At 40.1% G+C, this 27,628-nt stretch overlaps 1 long non-coding RNA gene across 1 annotated transcript; it reads left to right on the top strand.

Annotated features, from left to right (window-relative positions):
* The first annotated feature begins 10,959 nt into the window (after positions 1–10,959).
* Positions 10,960–19,033, top strand: LOC310893256. Its single transcript, XR_014578846.1, has 3 exons — positions 10,960–11,235; positions 12,284–12,381; positions 18,058–19,033. It is a non-coding gene; the product is annotated as an uncharacterized lncRNA (long non-coding RNA).
* The last annotated feature ends 8,595 nt before the right edge of the window (positions 19,034–27,628 follow it).

A 27,628-nucleotide genomic window follows, 5' to 3' on the forward strand; every position in this document is an offset into this window, starting at 1 on the left:
TGATACAGAGATTTTATACATGACTTCGTAAAACTAAGCAAAATGAAGCAAAATTCAACTTTCTTCTTACAAAGACATAGGGGTTACATACGTCATCTTCATATGGCCCTGTGGGAGAAGTCTTTCCCTAATAAGCCTCTCCTCTGCCCACCCCATCCTTCACATCCCTGCCGTACTCCCCTGTCTTCTCCTCCTCAGGGCTGGTTGGTAGTTCCTGTGCTCAGCCTTGCTTGAATCTCAGGGTGGTCCTTTCCTCTCTGCTCCCACCCTGACTGAAGATGGACAATCTCTGGGGGCCTGTGTCGGTGCCCTTTGTTATGCATTAATCCTTAACAGATCTGAATTTTCCATGCCTGGTTGTTTATTCGTGCCCTGGTGTTTTGAGGATAATTGTCTGGCTGGTGTTCCTGGGCACCAGAAAGCTTTCCCTCTTCACTTGGAGATGAATGTGATGAAGTTTATTACTTTGGGAATAGCTCCAGGAGCAAAATCATGCCTCAGTCCGGGATGCCAGACAAATCCTTGGAGTGGAGCTTTGATCAGGATGGGGCTGTTCACTGTCATGGTGCTCACCATTACAGGTGAACACGAATGGTTTGCACCATGTAGAGATCTCAGAAAGTTGGACAGCTGTCAGATGCGATTTTCTTTATTTGGCATGTCCTGTATCTCTGTTATTTCTTCTCCCGTCTTCTGTTTTCTCATCACTATTCCTTCAACTGAAGGCTTCAGTCCCCTCAGGTCTGCCAGTACAACTACAGCTATCATTTTTTTCCCTGTATTTTTGCAGTTCTGTCAACACGATCGCAGTCAGTTTAAGTCTCTTCGCAGTTTTATAAAAAATTGAGGTAGGGTTGATACAACTTATCTAGGGAGTGAGATATATACAGTTGTACTCACTGCTGTGAGGAAAGAGGTAACCGCATAAGGAGGAGACCAGCGACTCCTTAATCCTCCTCAGCTGCAGCCACAGTCTGAATTCTGCTAAAATTCAGAATTTAGAAAACCCCAATGTGGCTACACTGATAGATGAGGAGACTGCGGTAGTGGTGGGGATGAGGGAAGAACCAGTGGCTCTGTTTCCCTAATATTTAACTGTTACTTGGCCCTACATGGCTCTTTTCCAGCTCCCACCCTGCTCCAGACGAATCCCCTTTTGTTCCCTCCTTGTTACCTGCTCTGCTCCGCTGCAGCAGCCACAGCCTCTTTTTTCGTCCTTCCATAAGTATCGGTGTAAGGACCAGTGGGACAGTCAGGAGCGAGGCATCCGAGGCAACAAATGCCAGACAAGAGGCACCGGTGGAAAAACTCATTTTTTAAAATGTGAGAAACACATCAACAGGTGGAAGAAGCCTGGATTTAATAAAAGCAGCGCTGGTAGCCTTGCTGCTGGTTAATGATGCCTAGTGAGTTTGCAGTTGCCTGCAACCACCCAGCCTCAACTTCTTAGGCTGAGGTTGTTCTTGGCAATTGTCTGCCTCGCTGCGGGGACACCTGCACTGTGAAAATGTGCTGTTTTCTCATGTCAGAAGAAAGTAACTTTTCCAGCTGATCTGTAGAGAAGTACTTCGACCTCCAAACTGGGAACAGTCATTTGAAATTTAGCAAATCTCCCATGCTGATGTCAGGGATATGACTTTTGCGGTATCTCTTAATAATACACCCACATTTGACCTGGTGGTGAGTAAGCCTCTGCACAGTCTCACTTCACATGTAGGGGCTTAGTTCATCTAAGCTGAGCTCTCCCCAGACTATCTACATATCCTCCCACAAGCCTTACTTGCCAAGCAGACTGGAGATGCTCCGCTCCGAGGCTTCAAAGGCTAAGCCAGCATTTCTTTGCAATTAGGTAGGAACGTAGCACTGGGATGGACCTCCCACCATGCAACAATTACTGTGGGAAAGTGGTAGCGGCCCTTCCCTTCTCCACCCCTTGCTTAAAAAGAACAAAAAAAAGTACAGGGAAGAATAAATAAGGAAGACTCTGCTTCCGAGTTCCTCTCTTTTCATGCTTCAGGCTGCGATCCTGCTCTTTTATCAGCACATTTCTCTAGAAGCTGACTCTCAAGTGGGGAAACGAGCAGAGCAGAATCCAGCCTGAGCCCCTTTACATGAGCATTTAAGTTGGTGATATGTCACAGCTTTTCAGAACTTTTTAGGTTTGTATTCCTCAAAAGGGGGTTGTGGTGGGAAAGCTGCTATAAAGACTCAGTAGAAAACTCTGTACGTGCCATGAACTCAGAACTGAAAATATAAAAACGACAATGTTAAGATTTATATATATATATATTTTTTTTTTTTAGAAAGTAGAACTTTTATTGACACGCGTTTCTCCAAATTTTGAGTCATTAAAAAAAAAAATGATCTGGTGGGTATTCTTTTTTTCCTCTAAATATGTAAGTAATAGACCCTGTTGTTTTGGAAAACTGCAGAGAGAATATTATTTTTTTATTTTTATTTTTTAAAGTAACATCTTACTTCACTATCTGCTTATGGTCCCTACCTTTCTTTAAACAGATTGTGGCAGCCGAATACCATCACATAATTAATTGTTCATAGAATAAATTGTAAATTATGGGATATAAAGAAACATTTATCATTCTCCTCACAATAATGGAACAATGTTAATTAATAATATGAAGGCAAAGAGAAATACTAAATACTCAAGAAAAATATGTGGTGTTAAAGATTACATTAATGTGGCTCACCTGCTGCTTCCTTCTGCTTGTTTTTCCCTTTCACTTTTGGTTAAAGTGGGATTTTCCAAAACACAGGAATTTGCTTATCCTGTTCCTAGTTCTTTCAAAACAGAGCCTACTGAAAATCAGACTGTCTGTCCTACACTGTCCCATATTTTTGCTTTTGTTCTCTAATTGGGAAGAAAAATAAAACATGGAAAGTTCCACAATATTTGGGTTTTGAAATGTGGGCTTAGGGCGCCTTTGATGGATCATCATACCACAGCTAGAAGGGTCTCTATTGTTCTTTATGGAAAATGTAATCCATTCAGGGACCTCAGATGACAGGGAGAAATGAGGGACCTAACCATGACAAACTCCTGATGAGTAATGACAAGCCATCCTGAAGGAAAACATTTAGATTCACTTGGGCAGTTCAAAACATTTTGGATTCTCTTTTATTCTCCCAAAGGGACATTACATTGTTTTGGCATAACCATCTTTTTTTCCTGTGGAAAAACAGAATATTGCAGAAACCACTTCTCTATTAAAAAGCATGAACAGAAAATTCTGGGGCAGCAATGGGGGAAGACGTCAAGCCAAAACCAAGCACATTTGAAAACGTCCTCCCTAGAGAACACTAGGACTGCTCCAACCTGGCAATAAGAATTTTATATTATCTCCATGTTTTACACGAAGCATAAAGGTAAGTATATTTCATAGACAGTGAATATAACAAAATGAAATCCATGTGGCATGACTTGCTATGTTTCAACACATTGAAAATATGATGTTTCACAGAGGCCCTCAAAAGCTGTGCTTGTTTAACAATGTAAAAGAACTGTTGTTGAAAGCTTAGGCCTTTGAGGTGAAAAATCCCACACAAGATTTCACAACTGTTTTGATGGGAGTGGGCACTTTTTTAAAAAACAAAACACTGCTTTTGAAAAAAAAAAAAAAAACAAAAAAACAGTGTACAAAGCAAAAGCTTCAGCTTTTAGCTTTGGAAACATACTTGTAGCTATAGAAACGTAAGGAAAAATTCATTGTTATTTATTACCCAGAAATATATTGCTAGGTTCAGTTCTAAGAAAAGGACACAAATTTTACTGATGACAGCAAAGTAGAAGATATGGAATAGGGTTCTCTTACTGAAGTTTGAGGATGCTGGTAGTGAGGATAACCTGCCAGGCTATCCTATAACCTTGGTGTTGCAAAAGTGGCCGTGAGTCCCTGATGGCAGATGGAGGCTGCAAAGTATAAGAGAGCCTCTGGCTTTCTAGAATTGGCAGACATCTCAATATCTATATTTCAGGGCAACTTTCACGTTAAATGTGGCAAACTTTGTCCTGGCTGCCTTTGTATCAGGGCAGACTTCATCATTACGATAGTGGATAGAGAGCAAAGCCTGTCATTTTCTGTAACCCAAATTAATCACATGCTTTGCTGAGGGTAATAAACAGGTAATTCAGCAAGTTTGGGAGCAGAAGTGATGAACAGATCAGTCAGTGAAGCTCTGCAGCTCACCACCTCTCAGTTTTTTCCCACACATGAACCCAGCCCCTGGGCCAGACCAAAGTGTCCCATATAGATCAGAAGGCACTGAGAGGTGGGGAGTCCACACCTTTGGGTGGCAGAGGCTTAAGGGAACAACAAGCATGAAGAGCAGAGCAACAAACCAGATCAGGAATCTGCCTGCTATTTGACAATGATGACTGCCTATCGGCATGCGGATCATTTGTCAGCTGTGTTACATGATCGCTTATCTGGTTCTTGCAGGCATGCATCATCTTTTTTTTTGTTCTTTGCACAGTTTTCAAAATGGAATGCTAGTCCCCATGGCGAGCCTGTTGGGTGCTTTCATAATAAGAGCTATAGGAATATAAAAAAGCCTTGCTAGGCAGACATGCAAAATAATCCTAACAATTCTGGACTTCATCACACATTCATCAATGCTCTTTTTGCTTCATGATCATTCTGAGAATGTCTGTGGAGTCAAATTAAAATGGATGGGTGTATTTCATAGCGGAGTACTTCCCTTTGGAGCACTTGTGGCTCTTCACTAGCTCAGAGTAAACAAAATACAAATGGATCTTGCTATGGTTTCAAAGGTACTTTAAATGTATAAATGTATTAGTGTTTGTTATTTTTTTTAGCCAACATCACCTGACAAAGTGCTGTTTATTAATGTATTCAGTGTGTTTCAATATATTTTTTCTTGTCTTTTTCTATAATTGCTTTTGTTAGTCATTTCTGTAGGCAGCTAGGCAGCTGCTGCTGCAATCCGTTTGTTATTTGTGGTTGGCTCCAGACTTAACAAAATGCAACTGCACCCTCTTGTGGTACCTAATATATGGATTATTTTGGTTTCACGGTACCTCCCGGTTTATTTTTTCTGAGCAAGAAAAGTAAAAACAAATAGCAGAAGTGTCCTGAGGCCACACAGAAACAAAGCTTCCTGGAGAACTTCAAAAACTTAGCTGCAACATAGGAATGTCTGAGCTCTGGCAGCCTTTGAAGGCAAACTTCTGTGGAGAACGCCTTCAAAGGCACCCTGGGAAACCTTTGTGCTCTTGATTTTTGGGGGGATTCCTATCATAATATATTCTTCAAGAAAAACAGAGTTCATACTGCTATATGCATATAAACAGTACATTTACAACTAAGTCTAAGGACAATAATTCATTATAAGTATCCAGCATGGACTTGACAACTAGTTTATATTCATTATTATCTATATGTATAAATTCATGAACAGACATTTGTTCAGACACCAGTCTCCTTGTATGCAATAATGGAAACATTGTATGTTCTTGGGTGGAAATATACTTGTGAAGAGTGTAGGTTAGGCTGCACATTAAGGGTTCAACTTTGAACAATTCTAAATCTTGATGTCTTTTTTTTTTTTTTCTTTTTCTCTGAGACTCCTGTGAAAACCTTATATAAAACAAGTGCATTTAAATTCATGAGTGCATTTATATGCTGGTCTCTGAGGAGCGGTGGCAGGTGAAACAAGAACTCCTTCAACTTGTGAAGCAAGTGTATGGGCATGTCCATCTTCCACCCTGTAGTACAGTGGCTCATAGAGAGGGGTTTATTCAATATTTCCCTAACTTAAAAAAATAATAAAGAAAAACAAATGTATACAGGAAACTCATTTTTCTGTAAAAGATCCCCAAAATATTTCTCTCTCTCTTTTTTTTTTTTTTTTTGCCCCCCTCCACTGTTAGTGAAAAAAGGAGATTCTCCATGAGATAAAATGGAGGAAATATATATATATATTTAATTATAATTCATCATGTCCTCCATAAGCAGAAGCAGTCACTGAGAAAAGGGGAAGAAATGCCAAGAAAGCAACACAGTATTTGTGAAAATATAACTTTCTACAAGTAAATTTTGAAGAAAGAATGGTGAAAAAAATGGTATAATTTTAATAGCCAAAGTAACCTGATGAATGAAGTTCTCATTTAAGCACCAACCACTTCTAATGGTGCATAGCAGTGCTAGCCTTTTGCAGAGCAAAGAATTAACCCAGAGCCTGCTCTAGTGTCAATTACAAATCTGGAAGAATTTGTCTTATTTACTGCAAATGGTTAATTAATAATATTTTTTGAAAAAAGGTAACTGTTACACAGCAATTTGATCCTCTGCCCTACACAGGATTTAGTGAGGTGAACAGATTTGCGCTTTTATGCCTGGACTTGTTTTCTGGCTGCCAGCGTCTCTCAGGAAGCAGTGGAGTCCGACCTATCCACGTGGCTGGGTGGGGTAGCAGCCTTCAAAAGGCTGGTCTGAAAGCTGCATTTAAGGAGCCATGGTCATATATTCCCATCATCTTACCCCTGACAGAGTTGTTTGACTTTCTAAAATTCCACAGCAACTAATATATATATAGTTAAAAAATTCTGTTTCTATTTGTTTTTCTGTTTTGCTTTTCTCTTTGCTTTCAAGGGCCCTTCGCCATCCCCAGGTGGTGTACCACTCAGCAATATGGTACTTTTTACACAGGATAAGGATCTGAGCCTCATTTTTATATCTCCAAGCTGTTAGCTCTTGTCCTGCATGCTCTACTTTGTGTGTTTCTCCCAGATCAGCAATAGGGCCAGCACCCAGGAGGAGCAGCTATCATTGCAGGTCTCTGGAGGGAGGCTCGCAGCCTGGCCAGCTTTCTGCTCCAAGGTCTATCACAAAGGTAAAGAAACAGGTCAAGTACTCTCATGACTGTTGACACTATCGTTCGGTTACGTCTTCCCACAGGGCATGCAAGTGCACGCAGGTGGATGAGCAAAACGAGGAGCGAGCACCCTCATGTATGGGAAAGCTGCTTCTTGGATGGCGAGAGGAATTGCTTTGTGCTTTCAAGTGCAGAAGGGCTCCCCGTCACGTGAGCTTGCTCCTTCTCCAGAGTGAGTGTGGATGTGGAGTTTATGCAGCTGCATCCCTCTTTCAAGTTAATTATATCACTCCGAGCGCTTCAGCTACGATCCCACACTGCCCTGCTCGCTGCTTGAACCAGCCTGCCGATTCCCCTGGGTGCCTGCCACAGAGGTTGCCTCCCTGCTGAAATCCTGGCACAGTACCCAGTCCTCTGCAGCCCGGGTTTCTTTCAAGCTCATGCACCCGGAATTCTGCTGCAGCCGTGCCTCATGTCTCTGCATGATTTCAGCTCCTTTCCCAGTCTCCCTTGGGGAAAGGAGCATGTCCAGTCTCATTTAAAATAAACATTGCTGAAATCCAAGGGTCTACACATGGATTCGACAGCTCCTGTGAGGCTAACAAATGCCAAAAAGCCATTTTCAATTCCTAGCATTGATCCCCCACTTAATAATCCCGAGCATCTCTATTGGAAACAAACCCCCCATTCCAGGCCCATACTCATCCCATACTCCAAATCTAATGCCATTTCTGAGGGGAGGCCTCATGGCGGCCTGCAGCTCCCTCACGAGGGGAGCGGAGGGGCAGGCGCTAAGCTCTGCTCCCTGGTGACCAGTAGTAGGACTTGAGGGAACAGCTTGAAGCTGTGACAGGGTGGTTTCAGACTGGATATCAAGAAAAGGTTCTTCACCAAGAGGGTGGTCAGGCACTGGAACAGGATCCCCAGGGCAGTGGTCATGGCACCAAACCTGCTGAAGTTCAAGAAGCGTTTGGACAACGCTCTCAGACACATGGTCTGATTTTTTTTATTTTTATTTTTTTGGGGGGTGGTCCTTTAGGGACCCAGGAGTTGGACTCAATGATCCTTGTGGGTCCCTTCCAACTCAGATATTCTATGATTCTATGATTCTAACCCTAGCTTTAACCAGTAGTTGGCTTTAGGGTGCACTGGGCTTGACAAATGCAGAAAACAAAAATGGTCAGTTCTATCCACCCAGAACCCACAATCCCAGTTCTAGAATACCTACAGAGCAGCGGCCTCCATTTCTACCAACTCATAATAAACAAACCCACTGTGTCTGTGGTACTCTTCCTCACAAGCCTTCTGGCCTGGCAATTCCATAAAGAAACCCGGACCTTCATTTAAAGGCAACATGAATCTTGCCAATCATCCTGTGCAGCTTAAACCTTAACCATGGATCCCCACTTGTTAACTGTGGATCACTGGGTGCTTGTGGCAGTAGGATTTGCAAAACTCAGCAATCAACAGAACTCATTTTCAACTCTTTTTTTTTTTTTTTTTTTTAAACCCTAACTCAAATATTATCCGCCCCCAACAAGATGCAGCCTTTCCAAATTTTGTGTGAGTCACTCCTGCCTCAGAGCAGGCCTTACCTAGCACCATCTCCAGTCTTCTAAACACTCTTCCGCAATAAACCCAGCCATTCTCCTCATGGACGCTGCAGGATCTTGATGAATTTCTTCATTCCTTGCTATCACAGACGTGGGGCAATGGCTGGGGTTGGCATGGTGAAAGGTTTGTGGCAGCAGAACAGAGGAGGGTAGGTTCCAAGGCTAGTGATAGATGGGGTAAAGAACTGGGTTCAGAAAAAGAGGGCATGAAGATCAGAAGAACAGCATAGGATGTGGGTTCTTGCAGTGAAGTCTGGAGTTGCAGCTAGAGGTTCAGATAGGAAGGGTTGATCCAGAAATGCAATAGGGGATGAAGATGCCAGCCACAACTGCAAATTAAATGCTGAGTTGTGATTAACGCTAGCATTAAAGTTTGGCTGTTACCCAGCGCTCAAGAAGGCTGAGAAGTCAAATGATTGCTGCATCCAAGAGGCACACAGTGAGGACTGGCATTGGTAGGAGAATGAAATAAAACAGACTGCTGTTTCCAGCAGCTCGTGTTGGAATAGATTGGTGGGATGTATGTAAACCCTGTGCTTGGGTTAGGGTTAATGTTAGGTTTCAGTCCGTGGGAAGCTGAAAAAATCAGGAAGATTCAGGATCTACTAAGACCTCTAGGACTTTGATGAGGAATGGAGCAAGGGTAGGTTGAATTTATTTTCAGGGTAACAAAAGCTTGATCTGCTCCGGGATAGAATAAAATTAGGCTTATATCAAAGCTTTAAAATTAGGTTTGGGTCCAGAAAAACAGGAACTGAAGGGTTCAGCTTACTGCTGAATTCTGCAAGACATACAGGAAAAACACGATCAGTGCTGGCAAATAATTTATGGCTCATTCAGAGTCAATTAGGAGTTTCTGGGTGATGGTTAAGTGCAAGGATTAGGACACCAAGGGCTAAAGCACTGAGTTTACTTCAGGTTAAGTGCAGCAGCCGATTTCAAACAAAGGAGTGGTTTATGCTTAATTCCACAGTTATATTTAAGATTAAGTACAGTGGGGCTTAATTTCTTGCTACTTTGGTACAGAAGAGTTTGGTTTCTTGATGAATCTGGTAAGTATGGATGCTAAAATGAAAAGAAGTATTAGATTAGTTTAAGATTATTTTAGTTTGTGTTTACTTCTTTCTATATCAGCTCTGACAGGTGAGGCAGGAATCTCCTCATGGGAGTTCAGCTAATTTATTTTCGGGGATGGAGAAGAGATTAAATTGGACAAAACCAATTTTGGTGAGTTTAAAGCTAGAAGTCATTCTGGGTGAACATTTTGTGACACTACCAATAAATAACACTTAGGTGTTCTAAGGTTTTAGTCAGATTTCTGGTATGCTTGCTAAGACCAGTAGGAAAAACAAATACACTTAGACCAGTATGAAGCTGTTTGTGCAGATCAAACATTAACCAGGGTCCCATGCAGGAAATGCACACGTGCACACACACACGTTTAATTGTATGGGCTCTCAGAAAATTGAGGAATTGAGGCATCACTGTGGGAAGGTTTTAGAAAATCAGAATACTTCAGCTCAAGGCCTAACTACTAGTTTTAGAAAAGACAGTGGTTACCATTCAATTAAATTCTTATTAAGACCTGTAGTTACCGTCATACAACTAAGAGAGTAGTAATTACCAATTTATTTATACATTTCCACAGTTAATTTGAAATTACAACACTTTCACGCATCTTACTAAGCATTCTGAGTTACATCTCCTTTTAACAATGATTCATGATTGATGAGTAACATACCTAAATGATAAATTGCATAATGCACATTGCATAGAGAAATGCAGCCATACAATACATTTGTTAGCCACCTTGGTTTGGTATTTACAGAAAATCCAAGTGGCCCTTCAGAACTGTTGAATCAATATTTCAAGAACAAAAATTTACAAAAATGCTTAGAACACTTTTTCATATTGTAATATTTAATAGTACACTTTGGAGGTATGTATTCAGTGTTTAAGGAAAGGTTGGACGTGGTGCTTAGGGACATGGGTTAGTGGGTGACATTGGTGGTAGAGCGATGGTTGGACCAGATGATATTGGAGGTCTTTTCCAACCTTTATGATTTTATGATAATTTCACACGAAGACTACAAATCAGTTTATATATTACACCTCAGAATAGCCTCTGTTATCATTTAGACTTCTTATATATATATACATAAATTCTTGTATATATATATAATATACATATTTAAAAGCCAGTAGTTTTTTTCATTTTTTCTTTTTCTTTTTTGGGTAACTACTTCTATTCAACAACAGTTGAATTGCCTGTAAAGGCCTCTTGTCGACCTCAGTGGAGCTGCTCAGGACAGAAAAAGTTTTTGAGGAGAGCATACCTTTTCATAACACGGAATGTAACTTGAAAAGTACCTACGTGAAGTTACACCCTTCTCACTGCAACAGGAACTTATGCCTTCAAATACATTATGACATGTGCCAGACATGCATGTCTTGTAGAGCTAAACAGCAGACAAATGTATAAAAAAGAGGGGACCCTTTGACATCTTTAAAGAAGAAGCCTGTTGCTGGGGTAAGAGCTTTAAGAAATACTGGAGCACAGTGCTTGGGAAGGAGGGGCAACAATCTTGTCTCCTCTCTCTGTGGTGGCTCTGGTTTTAAGCACAGCCTCAGGGAGTTACATTGCAGGACACCACACCCAGCAGCTGCTCATCCTTTAAGGCTTCTTCCCCTCAGAGCTTGCTGGCTGGGGAAGCACCAGGACAACCACCCTGGCACTGATTTCAGGTAGAAGTTTCAGAAACCTCTGCAGGTCAGTAGATCTGGTATAGTAGCACTGGTAATCCAGAGATCAGGGTTTTCTCCCTGCCTCCCTCTCTGGTTTGCTTCAGCCAAATGATTTCTCCTGTCAATCTGTAGGATGTAATTAACATTACTTAATTTTTGCACATGCCTCTGTGCCTTACAAGCTGCAGTTAAAAATTATATCAATAGGATGATACACATAATCATTCAATATATCTATTTGTATCAACATATCTAAGTGTATCATTCAATATAACTGACACTTTTGATTTTAAGAACTCATTTCAATCCCAGTTTCTTTCAGAAAAGATAATTGATGAGGACAAAAATAAATGTTTTTTCAGAAGACCTCAAAAGATTTCTTTAAAAATTCCCCCAAACCTTCTATTTATTGTTTTTTGTTCATTTGTTTGTTTTTAAACTCAAATGCACTACATTTTTGAATACAAGATTTTTATTAATAGAAAGCTGTAGAAACAAATATTCTCAAGCATGCTGACAAGCTCTAACTTCAAAGTGGGCAATTCAGTTACAAGTTACACTCAATTACGTTTGTGAAAGGAGAACCTACACTAGAAACAAAGCAGTCCAAGGGCAAGCCTGTTCTTTAATGCAGCGTTAGAGTACGGATGAAGAAATGCATTAACCAAAATACTGGCTGCATGCTGAGGGCCTTGTTGTACATGAGAGGAAACAATGAGTGCAGACTACATTCACCACCCGTCCACCACGGGCAGAGACAATAGCCAGTGTTGGACAAGCATAAAAATAACTCTGCTGAGAGGAGAGCTAAATGCTTGCTGTGTTCTCACAAAATAACTCATGTTTGTTTTTGAAGCTTCTATCAATCCCCCAAACACTATGTTTCGAGGAAGTTCTCGTTTCTGTGCACATAGTTGGTTTGCATAGGATTTTCTCAGCAACTTGTGTTTGCCAGTCTTTTGGTCTGTATTGCCCATAGGATATTTATGAACTCTCTGTAAATGCCTACAGGTTGTTACAGTTAGTCTGTCCCTCCAAGGAGAAGTTTAAGCTGGTTTTCCTTCTTTCTTCAGACTTGACCATTGCTCACTGGGAGGCTTTTCCCTAGGGTGGCAGATGGTGGGACATTCATTGGAAAGCTCCTCTTGTGCATCTTCCTGAAGGCTGCTTGGTATGATAAACTCTGTTTATACCACATCTTTTTTCACAGCTGCACAGGGACTGAAATCTCTGTGACATTTGTAAACTTTTTGTGCAAAACTAATCCTGCCCATGCTCCAGACCTTTTGAAGCTGGAGTTGCTGGAACAAGTGGGATGCATCTGAATCAGGTTTCTTACCAGGCAGGCGTGAGACTAAGGCTGAGCCTAAGAGCCAGGACTGTGCAATGCGTCACCTCGCCAGAATGCAGCCTGCTACAGTCTTTTGCTATTTCCATGGTTTGCAGGAGACATCTTGTGGTCAAAAAGCAAAATCACAGAGCGTGCAGACCCTGTTGTGCAACGAGCGTAGTCTTTCTCCTGCGAAGGCTGAGGAGGGGTCAGACTGCCACTGTCTTTCAAGTGTTTAATTTTCACTGCCAGGGAATAAGTGAAGTAAAAGCTATCCATCTGTCTGAAGGGCATTTTTGAACTAGGACACAACAAATGAGTGTGCATTTGTATTTAATTTCAGCTGTTTTTTTTTTTTTCTTTTAATGACATTGATCCTGAAGGTGGATACCATTCAGCCAATTCTCCTAAATCTCACTGATAACTATTTTTGCAATAAGATTGCCAGCCAGCACATGTACCAGGTGAATACAGAGGGACACCGAGAAAGGCCATTATTTGAAGTTATCTGTTTTTGTTGTTTTTTAAAGCTTTTTTTTTTTAAAAAAAGTGGATTAAAAAAAAAAAGCATGAGAAAAAGCAAAAGGGGAGATAAGAACACCCCAGGGAAGCAGAAAGATGAGCTTGTTTTAAGGTCTCTCTCTCTTTGATGTTAATTGCAATTATTACACAATTATATAATAGCATTTCTCAGCTGGCCTGGCTTTTCACTGTGGCAGGTGCCATTTAGATACACACAGAAAATGACAGTACTTGTTTCAAAGAAAGTATCAGCTAGGTGACAATATAGAGCAGATGAATGAGAAAAATAAGTGGATTGTGATGGGGTGATGGGAGATGTGGTAACAGTAATAAGAGGATGGGTGCAATTCTAAACTTATCATCATACCATGCAGTGTTATTAAAAAAACCTCATGAGAAAGCAGAGAAATAATGAGTGTCCATGCTGGGTGAGTTGGGAACAAAACAAGCAGCAAAAGGTAAATCCTAGAAGATGGGTAACAACGTATTATCTGACTATAGAAGCCATTCAGCAGAAGCTGTCTCAAGGCCAGGCAGTCTGGTAATGAGACCATATAGTAATCATTTGTCTCCAGGCTGCTATTATCTGTGGTGAGAAAATCTGATTCTTGCAAGTGTGCAATGAGAAAAATCATGACCTTCCAGACCCCTTGAAGTTACAATTTATTAACAGAGCCTTGCAAAAGATGGAAATTCCACCTGGCAAAGGACTGGACACTTGTCCTCATTAGCTGCAGCACCAGTAACTTCACAGATTGTATGCAGAAGGGTATTTCATAAAGGATTAGTTTCAGGTCGACCTGGATATTTCATTTTGAGATGTGGCCATTTTATAGGAAAATATAAAATTAAATGAATGGTACTTCTGGAAAAAAAAAAAAGTACACCTCAGAATGTTTCTGAAAGTGACAAAAAGAGCATTTTCAACATTTTCAGAACTTCTCTGGCTTTTTGTTCCAATTTGTTGAATGAAATTACAGAGAAAATTATGCCATTTTGCAAATGTGTCTATGATAATGTAAGTGAAATCTTTATTCCAAAATTGCTTCCCCAATAGGCTCTGTTAATCAGGTCTCACTGGTCTTCCAGAGCTAAATTTTGTCCCCTTCTTTGAAAACTGAAACAATTAACTCTTGGTCCAGCAGTGTACATCTGTAACATGCTGGCTTGAAAAAGAGCAGCCCTTCTGCAACTCAGTGCAAACTGTTCATGTGGGAGCCAGTGCATCTCTGGCAAGATCTCTTGGAGCCAGACTGGGGAAATGGCACAAACATGGGTGGGTTGGGACATCTGATCTCTTTAGAGCTTGCTGTTGTCCTATGTACAGAGCAAACCTGCCCTGATTTAAATCTTTGCTGTATTTGCCTGTCTTGGTTGCTGAAACAGCCCGGAATGGCTGACATAACAGAAAGACCTGTACAAACAAAAATCCGGCTCTTCTGAAATGTTCCTTATGCTATCCAACAGAAAATAAGCCAAAGCCTGAAGGCTTTTCTTTAATTTCATCCCATGTGGCTGTCGGCCATGGTCTTCCTTCTAGCCAGCATTAACACTGGGATGGCCTAATGCATCAGGAAGACATATTCACACCTCATCCTTGTCTACCCAGCCACAGATGGTTCCACATCAATACTGGACCTTCCAAGGACTCCCTATAAACTGTGAGAAGGGAATTCCCATGTCTCAGAAATGCCTGTAGGTGCTGCAGGGAGGCAGGCTCATCAGAACAGAGCAGACACAATGTATTACTCTGATGTAAAAACTGAGAGGTAGCTCTGTGCCATTGCTGTTGCTGGCTGGATTGGGACTGAACACAGGAGGAACATCCCAATGGCAGCTACCAACAGTCCAAACCACCTTCTTTCCGTCTTTTTCCTGGCTCTTTGTAGAATGGGTATCATTTTTTTCAGTACAGAATCTTCTTTGTTAAGTGAAATAGTCTCTGTGAGAGTAAAATTGTCCCTTTCTTGGTCTTCTATAGGGAACACTAGCAATAGAGGAAAAAAAAAGCTTAAAAGCCATATAACATTTGCAAAAGTGATGTTTAAATAAATAATAATAATAAAAAACTCTTTAAAACAAATTAATTGTGTTTACTCTTAACACTGGAAAATATTGTTTGTGACTTAAATACAAAAGCTACGCCTGCTGTCAAGGTGTTGAATTTTGTGCTTTGGTCATAATACCAGCAAAGTGAACAGAGAAACACAATGCTCCATGTAAAATGGTATTATAACCAGTGCAATTTAGGTATTCATACTGCAGTTGATCACCTCAGGGCAAGCCTGGCTTCAATCAAGGCAAGAAAGTAGGTTTGCAGCTATGCTGCTACATCAGTTTAAAAATCCATAATATAGATATGTTCTTTTCTGCACTGCTACAGCCTCTAATAAGGTATATCAACTCACTTGGTTTCTGTGCTACACAGCGATATGGATGTAAGACAAATATGAAAGACAAATATCATATAGTAATTAAGTGAAATAACAATGCTCCCTTCTTCACACTAGTAATTAAAGTGCAAAATAATATTTTGGAAGTATTTACATGTAAATACTGTAAGCTACAATACTGACTGATTTTTGCTTCTAAACGGACATTAGTGACTGGTAGCAGATAATGCTAATCCTGATCAAACAATTAGCTTGTCTCTTCCTCTTGCCTGATAAGGGGAGGGTAGCCAAGATCGGTGTGGAAAGCTTGACACTGTCAGCTCTATTATTTCCCACCCTACTCAGTAAGAAAGCTGTAGTTTAAGTTAAACCTGCTTGGCACTTGATTCTGAGCATGTTTGTCTGCAGGGAGCCTGGCACCAGCTTTTGAGCTACCCAGCCTCCAAGCTGCCTGTGAACTCTTTGTTTATGTTTGAAGGGCAAGTCAACAGTGCTGATAATATGCAGATAAAGAATTCAGTTGTCATCCACAGCAGGCAATTTAGTATTGCCCTGTATACCAGAGAATAAGAGCAAAGGCATGAAACAAGTAGCAGTTCTGGTTTCAGAAAAGTGTTGAACTGAAATTCTAGTCACACTAAAGATCCCTTTGAAACAAGATGAAGGGGGAAAAAAAGCTCATAGTCCAGTTCAGAACAGACACTTGATTAGGCACAGCTCCTAATTAAGCTGTGAAACTTGTTCACATATCTAATGGAAGTCAAAGGTATAAAACAGTTCAAAATGCAATTAGACACATTCACAGGGAAAAGTCAAACAAGGACAGAACATCAGAAGGAGGATACACTTAAAATCTCAATAATTCCTTAAGCCACAGATACCCAGAAGCTGTAAGTATGTGAGGAGAAATCATCAATATATGTGTGCCCTGTTCTTGTATTCTTTCCCAAGCTTCTGGTAGCAGCTGCTGTTTGAGATAGGCAAGCAGGTTTGATGGACCACTGGTCTGAGATGGTACAGCAGTTTTTACACTCTTACATCCCCAGCTGTGCTCTCTACAGCTCTGAGGTGCTCTAGTCCCAGGAGCTTCAGTCTGTGTCACCTATGTTGCAGACAGACACCTCCAATGTGGGGCTGTGTGCATTTTGAACAAGTATTCGGTAGAATGGTTTTCATAAGGAAATACAGAAAGTAATGGCATCTATAAAGTCTCGTACAGTTCCTCCATTATCTGTACAAACAAATACCAGAGTACTCCAGGAAAATCAGAATAGGGTCCCAAACTTATGGCGCAGCAGATTGCTATTAGTCTCGGCTATTAGTGTTTCTGCAATAAATTCATCCCTCCAAAGCTTTGCCTTAGAGTAGGGGAAAGCCTAGATTTTGACAGCTGTCATTTTGTGTTGAGGATTCCCTACACAGTTTAATTGCAAACACACCTGATATTTAATTTCAAACACATATTCAACAGCTATCATGTGAGTACTGTGCAATTTCTGCACAGAGCTTTTCTCACAAGAGACTCATTGCTAAGGTAGCATTGGCACTGCCAAAACTGAAGGCCTGGAGCCATGTAGATTGTACTAATCTCAGTGAAAATTCAGTTTATGAGTTTACATCTATTAATACTAACCAAACTGTGAATCTGAAAGTGGAAAAAATGCAAAGTACATACTCTGCAAAGCAACAACAATATTGTATGCATTATGTCAGTATAGAAGAGAACCCAGTTGATTATTGATATTTTGCCTGAAGAAGAGACTATTGAAGGACTAATTTCTGGTAATATTAAACATGGTTTAAGTAGATTTGACCCCCACAGATCAATTGCAGTTTTCAGGAACTGAATACCACATGTGACATGAAAGCATTCCCACAGGAAATCTATTCGTCTCTACCCAAATGTCATTATCTAAAAGTGGATGAAGATTATTTGCATAGAGAACTTGAGGAAGATATTTTTCTGCTATTACAATGCCACTGGGATTAGCACTTTCAGAAAAGATGGTTTCTTCTTCCTTTTATTTTTCTTTTAAATGGATGAAAAAGTCAACCTTTCACTCAGGATTTTATTTTGTTTTTCCTTTCTTGCAGATAAGAGATGGCAATTTTTTCTGCTTTTCAAAATTTTGTTTTAATGCAAAGGTGTCAAAGACAATCCTTCTTTTAGGACTGGGAAAATAAAAATATATTTTTTTTCCTTATGTTTTGGGTTTTTTTTTGGACTGTTACTGTGGGCCTTGCTCCAGAATACATATGTGTTTTTATACTACGTAATAAATATGGGTAAGATATTGTTTGTATTTCTATACCTTACTCTTAGCAATAATAGAAATAGAAATCATAGAAATCTAATGTGTTAAGGACCTCAATAAATGACCTAATCTAATTTTTTTAGTGAGAGGTATCAAGTATATCTAGGCTACTGGCAAAGATGTTTGTCAAATGTTTCCTAAATGCCTTGAATGAAGGAGGTCCCTCAGCATTTCTCTGTGGCTTTGCCTAGAGACTCGTCACCTTCCCAGTTAGAAAGTCCTCTGCATATCTCACTTTGCTAGTCTTGGCTGAAGATTAACATGGTTTCTTCTTGACCTTCTTTCAGGTGGTCAGCACACTCCTGCTTCACTGCATAGCACTTCACAGATTTCCCTGCACTACAGGGGTGATGGCAGCCTTCCTTCTCAGCATCCTGATGCCCAGAAATAAGACTCTTTTGTCACCTTCCATGAATCTGCACTATCTCAGTGCAGTAAAAATTTTATTCAGAGAATGAAGCTCATCACATGTCTCTCAATTGTCTGCATATTTTTTGGTTGCATCCGATTTCTTTTAAGGTTTTGCCTTGCATGGCTTGCCTTGGGACAAGCCATGGAGAAGAGACAAGAAGTTTTCTGTTCCAGAAAGTCTTCAGACCAAACCCAGTAGCTTATTTATTTCTTTGGCCAAACAAAGCGAGGTTTGGTCAACTGATAACTTATTTGGTTTGCTATTTGGCTAAACAAGGCTGAAGATGTGAAACTTAAATTATTTTCCCCTTCTGGTGTGAAAGAACAAAAATTAAAAACTGTGGATCAGAACTGCCAAGTACAGCACTGCAGTTCTTCCTGCCCACTGGGGCGGGTATGAATCACAGTCCCTCCTTCCCTACTAAAGCGGGGGCAGATGAAAGCCACTTGTGACTGCAGTGATAAGGCCCCATGGGTGAAAACAGAGCCTTTCCGAAAACTTGGTTCTTATATTTCCAAAGTTGCAAATCAGGGTGAGACACTGTATGCTGTCAGGTGACAATTACTATTTTTTGCTCTCATCTCTGCCTTTGTTAGTTAAAATGAACTGGGAATTGTCTAAACTCCAAGCTTGTTGTTTACATTTACTTGAAAATAAATATCTTGCCTTTAGAGACTATTATATGTCTGCAAAGAAGTCTATTTTTTTCTGATCTTACAAAAGTAATTTACCAGAATAAGATTTTTTTTTTCCTGGAACTGGAGTACTTAATTGTTTCTAAGCAAATGTGGGAAAGAACTGTCATGTGTCCTTTGCTTTGTAAAGCACCATTAAGCCTTGGACCTATTAGCTTGTGTTTGGAGGTTTCATTTGTCACTCTTTGTAGTTATATAATGAAATATTTATTGGAAAAGGAGTAACCGTTAACACTCTTCCATCAGTAAACAAGTGTCTCCTTCACCTTCTGAAAATGGAGGATGGACTGAGCTGCAATTAAACAACAGTTGGATGCATGGGTTTGCTGAACACATTTTGTCTGAAGAATGGAACATCTGTTCTGCCTCTCAGATTTCCTCAAGGAATTCCTCTTTTAAGCTATCACAGTTTTACTTTCTGCCAAGGATTTTATTTATTACTCTGACACGTTCAAAATTGCTAACCTGAGGTCCATTTAAACTGTACTAAAGTAACTACAGTATCTGAAGGATTTTGTACTTGGTTTTCTGTCTTAAAGTTTGTAAGCATCTGTTTTCCCATAAGTATGCGCACAACTTGCATAACTAATTCTCCTGTGCCCTTTCTTGTCAGACACATGCAGAATTCATTTGCTAATAGTGTCTGATTTCCTTTTAGGCACTTCTGGTTTATGATTCTTTACATTTTTATATGTTGCTTCCATTCCAATATTAACTGATGCTTCTGTGATATTTTATAGGGTTTTATTGTGTAATTAATAAAAAACAGCCTTTAAATAATGCTAATTTCTGACAATTCAGATGCTTAGGAGAGTCACGGAGGTTTTCTGTGCATGCCCATATCAAATTATTTCTCTAATTACATGTTATGATTTGTCTTTTCTGGCATTCTATTTCTTCTGCATGTTGCTGAACAAATTGCTTTTCAGAGTTATTGAGAGATTATCAAAAGAATTCAGCACCCACCTACAAAAAGACAATGATTTTCAAGACCTTAGGAACTCACCTTTGCAGTACTTTTGTCCAGATTTTCAGATAAACCCAACATTCAATGCCAGGAGCTTGAAAACCTGAGTACCTCTTCTGATGCCTAAGTTGGCCATGGGTACTTCTGTTCATATGTGCATTTCTTTGACATCAGGATCCCAAAATACAATGTGCAGTCCGGGATGAAAGATGATTTATAATATTAACACAAACACATTCAAAATAAGTCCTGGATTCTATAAAAAGATATGTTCCTATACACAGGAATTACCTGCAGCTCTGGCAGCATAAGTCTGTACTTCATCTGGCTGATTTCTGACATAGAATTTAATAGACATGGCAAGGGAATCTACTGTGTAAACTCCAAGGCTGGCAACACACCAGCCTTGACCTGACCTCTAAAACAACTGCCCTTTCAGTTGTGGATCCATCTCAGTGTTATTGTCAGTTTTACTATTTGCCTTTATTTTGGGGAAGTACAGGGAATGGCATTTTAGGAAGACATAGGAAGAAGCATAAAACTGGTGTTCTTTTGGTGAGCTATCCTGCTGTGTAAGCCCATGGTTCAAATCGTAATTAACAATTGTAACTTTCTACCTCTTCCAGTTTACTCATCCAAGAGGAAACACAATCCTCAGAAACTAAATTCTGCTCTTAAGAACCTCAGGTCTAACTTTCCTATTTAAATCTTTTCCTGCATCTGGAGCAGTCTTGATCTGTCAATTAAAGGCATTGCTTCTAAAAGAAATAATAATAAAAAAAGCTCCAAGCAAGCTCAGCAAAAAATTCTGTTTATATGCTAACCCAGACTTTACCAAATTCTTTGTAATTCAGTTTGTGTTATCCTTAATGCTTCAGAATCCCAAACTTTTCTGCCAAAGGTAATATCCAAAGATTCAGATATGGTGTTTCCATCCTAATTGTAGAAAGCTGTAGGTACAGCAGTGATAATAGCTTTCATGGAATCATAGAATCATAGAACAGCTTAGGTTGGAAGGGGCCTTAAAGACCGTCTAGTTCCAAACTCCCTGCTATAGGCTGGGATGCCAATCAGTAGTTCAGGTTGCCCAGGGCCCCATCCAACCTGGCCTTGAACACTTCCAGAGATGGGGCATCCACAGCTTCTCTGGGCAACCTGTTCCAGTGCATCACCACCCTCACAGTGAAGAATTTCCTCCTAGCATCTAATCTAACTCTCACTCCTTTTATTTTAAAACCATTTTCCCCTTGTCCTGTCATTGTCTGCCTGAGCAAAAAGTCACTCTCCATCTTTTTTATAAGCCCCCTTTAGGTACTGAAAAGCTGCAGTGAGGTCTTCCCAGAGCCTGCTCTTCTTTAGGCTGAACATCCCCAGCTCTCTCAGCCTTTCTTCATAGGAGAAGTGCTCCAGCCCTCTGATTATCCTCATGGCCCTCCTCTGTACCCACTCTAACAGCCCCACATCTTTCTTGTGCTGGGGGCCGCACACCTGGATGCAGCACTCCAGGTGGGGCCTCACAAGGGCAGAGCAGAAGGGGACAACCACCACCCTGCACCTGATGGCCACTGCTGTGGTGGTGCAGCCCAGGATGCAGTTGGCTTCTGGGCTGCAGGTATGCACTGCTGGCTCTTGCCGAGCTTTTTGTCCACCAGAACCCCCAAGTCCTCCTCTGCAGGACTGCTGCCGGTGAGTTCTCCCACTCTGTGTTTGTGTCTGGTATTGCCCTGACACAGGTGCAGCACCTTGCACTTGGACTTGTTGAACCTCATTAGGTTCACGTGGGCCCACTTCTCAAGCTTGTCCAGGTCCCTTTGGATAGCACCCCTTCCTTCTGCTGTATCAACCACACCCCACAGCTTAGAGACATCTGTAAACTTGCTGAGGCTGCACTAGATCCCACTGTCTGTGTCACTGATAAAGATATTAAACAGCACTGGTCCTGGTAGAGACCTCTGAGGGACATGACTCGTCACCGGCCTCCACCTAGACATGGAGTCATTGACCACCACTCTCTGAGTGCAGCCTTCAGACAATTCCTTACCCACTGAATGGTACACCCATTGGACTTCATTTCATCCTATGTGAAAAAGTAGGAAGGGTAATAGTCTTTGGGACCCACCAAGCTTGGCAGCTTCTTCATAATATTGCGTATGCGGACACTGGGCAGGCAACAAACTTCTCTGGAGAGATTATCTGGATGGCAAATGGGTGCCTCAGTGCCTCTCAGAGAGGAGTCTCCAGTGACTAACACCCTTCATGCCTTTTTTGTGGCACTGGTTCTGATGCAGGTGGCAGACTGAGCCAGCTTTGTATGGTTCGCCTTTCTAAGGTCTTTACTGTTACTTACAAAGTCTCCTCTCTCCTGCCCTAAAGGCAGGGGCTCTTCAGGGGCAACCCGTGTTGCTCTCTTGTGAGATGCAGAAAGCACAAGCTACTAGATTAAGGACAGAATGCTTAGATTCAGTTTCAACAGAACAATAAACTAGTCCATAGGCTGGAACTCACAATCAGTAATTTAGGCTGACAAACCTGGCTAATTAATTGATTTAAGGCACCAAAGACATGGCCTACTTTATTTGTCTTCATCCATCTTCATTGCAAATATTTTTGGTTTGTGAGGAATGAGGAGTGAAAGTTGAGGTGGTTGGGCACAGAAGAATTATCTAAACCAGTGATAGCATTGATCACTGTAGGGAAACACTGTGCAACAGCACCAAGCTATGCTCCTTTCTGTGCCTACAAAGAAAAAAACATCCACTGCTGCACCTGATGTCTAAGGACTTTGCTGTATTATTTCTAGTTCAAGCACCTTGGCTGAACTTTAAATATAAAAAATATCAATAGAAAATCCAGCTTATTAATTCTTTTTTTTTCTTTTTTCTTTTTTTTTTTTCTTTACAATACTTTAGAAGCCTAGAGCAGATTCCAGGTTGCCTAAATGTGAGAACCAGGAGCTCTTCATTTGTAAAGCAAGTAGAGGAAAACATTGACAAGCTCAGTTCTCATGTTAAACAGAGAATTCTGTTTGCTTAGCTGTTTTTTTTTCCCCTCTCTCAATATCTTCTACATCTGTCAGTAATGAAATTAACTGCAAACGGAAATGATGTGTCTGATCTCTGAAGCACGGTGTATAGAGAAAAAAAATCTTTTAAAGGAGAATCTACTGCACTGTCAGCCCTTCCTCCACTCCCATCATGTTTAAGGACAGCTGATTTCAAGCTGCTTCTATCTGTAGTCTCTAAACAATAATTTTGTCAAGAGAACAGGAAAATGGTGACTTGTATAATGACATTCATTATTTTTGCTGTATTAAATATGATTTCTGCAAGCATTCTTATTCATCAGAAATTTGCAAATTGAGAGGAAGCACCAGATATTTACCAGCTTCATAAAAGTTATTTAATTTCCTCATTTCCCTCAGCGCTGAGTCCGACCTTTCATTTTGTTTACCACCCACCACCAGTGCTCTGGGTATAGCTACCCACGAGAAAGGCCATTCAGCTCCCAAACCTGGTTTCATATGTCAATTAACCACATTTTTTGTCTTGGCCAAAGCACCATGCACTGCAAATCTGAAATGAATCATGAGGAGCTGGATAAAAGCAATTTGGAATAGGATTTGTTGTGTGGAGTTCATCCACCTGTACTTCCAAAGGGACTTTTGGAATTCTCAAAAATGAATTATCACGTTGTAGAATAATGTCAAGTATTTATGACAGCATAAATACAAATATTGAGAAGAAATGGTTGATGCTGTCATTCATTCATCCACAAATGTGTTTTCTTCCGAATTTTTCCCATATGCAGCTGCATGTTCTCCCTAATTAATGAATTGCCCTCAGGTTACTCACCCAGACAGATCTAATCTGTCTCTGTCCAAAATGACTAAACTCTGTCCTGCATTAAAGATGTAAAAGGCCACAAATTACTTTCTTGGTCTTTCCAACTAGAAAATCACTGCTTACTGAATGGCATTCTCTCCATGTGGCATTCAGGGTGATTTCATCACCTCAGGGCTGAAGCTTTCAATACGAGTGAAGAAAAACCTCTACTGCTAAAAAGTTTCTCAGTTCAGATTACAGTTCAACAGAAGAAACATTCACTTCAGGTTTAAGCTTATAATAATGCCATGAATGCAATAAAATGTATAAGTATAGCATTCTTTTATCTTTAATGCACTTTATAAATACTAACCAATCTTTCTTGAGAAAGGTTTCCAGGTAAAGTTATGTGATTAAGATGAAGGATCAACGTATTGTTACAGAAAGGTATTTTTTTCCAAACCTTATAATAAAAAAACTGTATTGAATTAGCATATAAAGTGAAATATGGACAAGTACATGTCATCTTTATTACTAGCTGACCTTCACTGCAGTTATAAGACTATGGATATATGCAAATTTCATGTGAATTTTACTATTGTTTTCTTACATAACTTGATATGGTTTCCCCCGTAAGGCCACCAGGGGGATTTACAAGCTTATAGATAAAAAATTAAAAATAAAAATAAAAAAAAAATTAACTTCTGCTCTGCTGTCTGGTATGAAATAGAGAGAGCATCAACAATACTTAGTAGTCTGAGGAATTGGAAATGATAGTGCTGAATGTGAATACCCCACAGGAGTGTAAGCAGCAGGAATGCTTGTTTATTGAAGTTGAAAGGAAAAATGTCCATACAGTTTGATCTCTGTTTCCAGTGTGAACACTGCAAGTGAAGTAGCCAACACCATGCTAATATTGCTGGTTAGCTGGCAGGCACAAATTTGGTCAGAAACTTTAGACTTGTATTTCACAGAAAACATTCCCTATAATCTTTTGCTGGAATTTGCCATTGAGAGCAAACCTTGTTAAATCCCTACATCTCTGTCTGCATTCATCATAATAAATGAAGAGGAAACAAACAAACAAACAAACAAAAACAAGAAACAAACAAACAAACAAAACCCCAGATGTGTACTGCAAAATTGTGTGGTGAAAGAAACAGAACAGTAAAAGTGGAGACGTGGAGTTGATCTCCCACTTTGAGACCAATTTGCCTCTATTTTTCTTTCCCTGTACAGGGAAAGCAATCACTCTTGTTCCTACAGTTGCTCATTCATCTCTATCCTCTCTGTTCAGATTGTGAAGTCTTTGGACCAGAGCTGTTTCAAGCAGGTGCATACAGTGCCTAGTACAATACACTGCCCGTACTAGCCAGTACATTATGATTTGATCCTAATGTGAATAAAAATCTGAGGGGAACATTGAGAAACTCTCTGCCCGTGTGATATTCTAATATTGGAAGAACATTTGCTGTTCTTTGTTAATTTTAGAGTGAAGTAAGTCAGAAATATGAATGAAACAAACCCATCACCTAACTATTTAGAATGCATAAAGGCTTTTGTTGATTTCAGAAGTTTATTTTTCAAGCACCCTTTGATCAAGTTGTGGATGCAAGATGAAACTAGAACTTCTTAAAAATAGAACAGAAAAGAATGAGTTCTAGTGAACGGTACTTCAAGAATATGTGTGTGTTTTTGCATTCGAAATAACTACAAAGATTGCCCATTTGGGAGAAACAAAGGTAATACTGCAGTGATTTTCCAATTTCTGAACCACTTTTCTACCTTTTTTTTTTGTAAAAGGTACCTTGAAAATCATGAAATTCACAGCTGGCAGGCTGGTAGCTTTGTTTTCTTACCCAGCTTGATTGGAAGTTCTTTACTGTTGTTATGGTATGCCATACTGTATACTGGCTACCACTGTATATTTCTGCTTTTCTAATTACATTTGGGTTTCGGAGAAATAGTGACAGTGTAAAGAATTTTGGACCTCAAGCAGTCACCCACATTTAGGACAGTGCAATCAACCCCCTGGGAAGATAATACAGGAAAGCTTGATTGCTGGTGCCAATAGGTTTTCTTTTCCAGGTCACTGCACAGGGTGAGGCCTAGAAGGTGGATGTTTTCCATTTTGTTTCTTTTTCTAGTCATTAAAGAGGCCAGCTTAGTCATGTCCTTATTTTAGACTTTTCCACATGATCCAGAGTTAATGTTCCTCAGATGCAGAAAGTTCCATATGGTCCTTTATAATCTTCAATGTTTAGTATGTTGCAGTCCTGGTGTAGTTCCTCAGGGTTTGTATTGCAGTGAGATGAAGTATTTTTGCTTCTTCTTTGGACACAGTATTTTAATCATTAAAAAAAGAAAAAAAAAGTGATGTTGAATTTTGTATTACGCATTTTGAGATTTGTGATAACTACATCTTAAGAAAGGATGTTCTCCACTCTTAGAGTGTAGGGTATCACTTTTGAGATCAGTTTGCAAAGTAATTGTTATTGACAGGTTTCAGGGTCAACTGTCAACCTGAGCTCCAAAGTCTTCACAGACTGAATTGGTTCTGAACATCTGAAATTTCATTTTTACTAGCTGTCCAAGCAGGTTGGTTTTCTCTGATTGACAAGGTACTGACGCAAGCTGTAGATTGCCCTCTTGTTAGAGATTAAAAACTCTTTGCAAAGCATCAGCTGACCCAAGTTTTATCACTTGCATGATTATTTCTGGAAGCAGGATATTTTGGTGCAGGATGACTAATTTTTAGCTACTAGCATCTTTGATGCTTCCTATTGAATGATCATAAAAAGCTTTTTAAACATAAAATAAGTTGGTGGTTGGTACTATTCCAAACCAGTGGGCTCTTCTTACTGTAATACTAGTTTCTCTGTACAAAAACACAATTCCTTCTCAGCAGCACCAGCACTAACATCTTCTAGAGTTTTCATTTTTAACTGCATGCTGCAGTGGCCAGAGCTGTAAGCAATCTCCAAAATATAGAAGTCTGGTAATTTATAAACTAATTGGCTATTTTGACTTGCAAATTCCTGTGCTGAAATTGCTCTATATGAAGCACAAGCTTTACAGTAATGAGATGATCAGAATGAGAGCCAAGGGAGAAGTTTCAGGAGACAGAGCTCTGAGTGCCCACTCCTTCTAAGAAAAATGACTTACCTAATTGCTGAGAGATGAAAAAGGTGAACGTGGTGCCACGTCCATATGTTCTCCCGGAGACAGCAATGGCAGCAATGTACTTGAAGTATATGAGATGGGCATGTTTCTCTCTGTGTGACAACTTGCCTCTTAATATCATCAAAAGTGGAGGAAAATCTGAGTTAGAAAAATCAGCTTTCTGCATCCTTTCAGCCACTGCCAGGATGCTGATACCTGTGGATGAAGGCTAAAGGAGAAGGGGAAGTAGATATAGGAGAGAGTACTGATCATTTGGTGATGTGACCTGGGCCACGGCCACCATGCGCTAATGGGACTTGTCCTCCTCTTGATGCCTCTGGTAAATTTTCCCTACAGCAATTTTATATTAGCACTGAGGCAAAGGCCTGTGTATTTGAATATCCAATTTGCAAAGACTATGTTTACAAATTACCTTGAAATTGTTATGGGAATTAATCTCACAACATGTTTCCTTACTCATGCAATTACAGAATATACTTCTCTGAAGCCTGAGAATAGACCAAGTCTGGAAAACTATAAATAAATAAATAAAATAAAATGAAGAAGTGTTTTCCAGAGCTTGAAGACTCAAGTACTTTTAAAGGAAACTGCTGTCAATGTTTGCTTTTGTGTTGACAGAATCCTTTTAAAAGGTTTTGTGGTGCGAAAAGCTTCTTTTAGTGGGTTTTCGTAATGCACGGGGAGAGAACAAGGAAATGTTTTTCTCACCGTGGCCAGCCGTGGAGCTCGCCCAGAACATCGTGTACCCAAACTGGGAGGCGATTTTCCCCACGTCTTGCG

The sequence above is a fragment of the Anser anser genome (assembly GCF_964211835.1).
Source record: "Anser anser genome assembly, chromosome: 2".
Lineage (NCBI taxonomy): Eukaryota > Metazoa > Chordata > Aves > Anseriformes > Anatidae > Anser > Anser anser.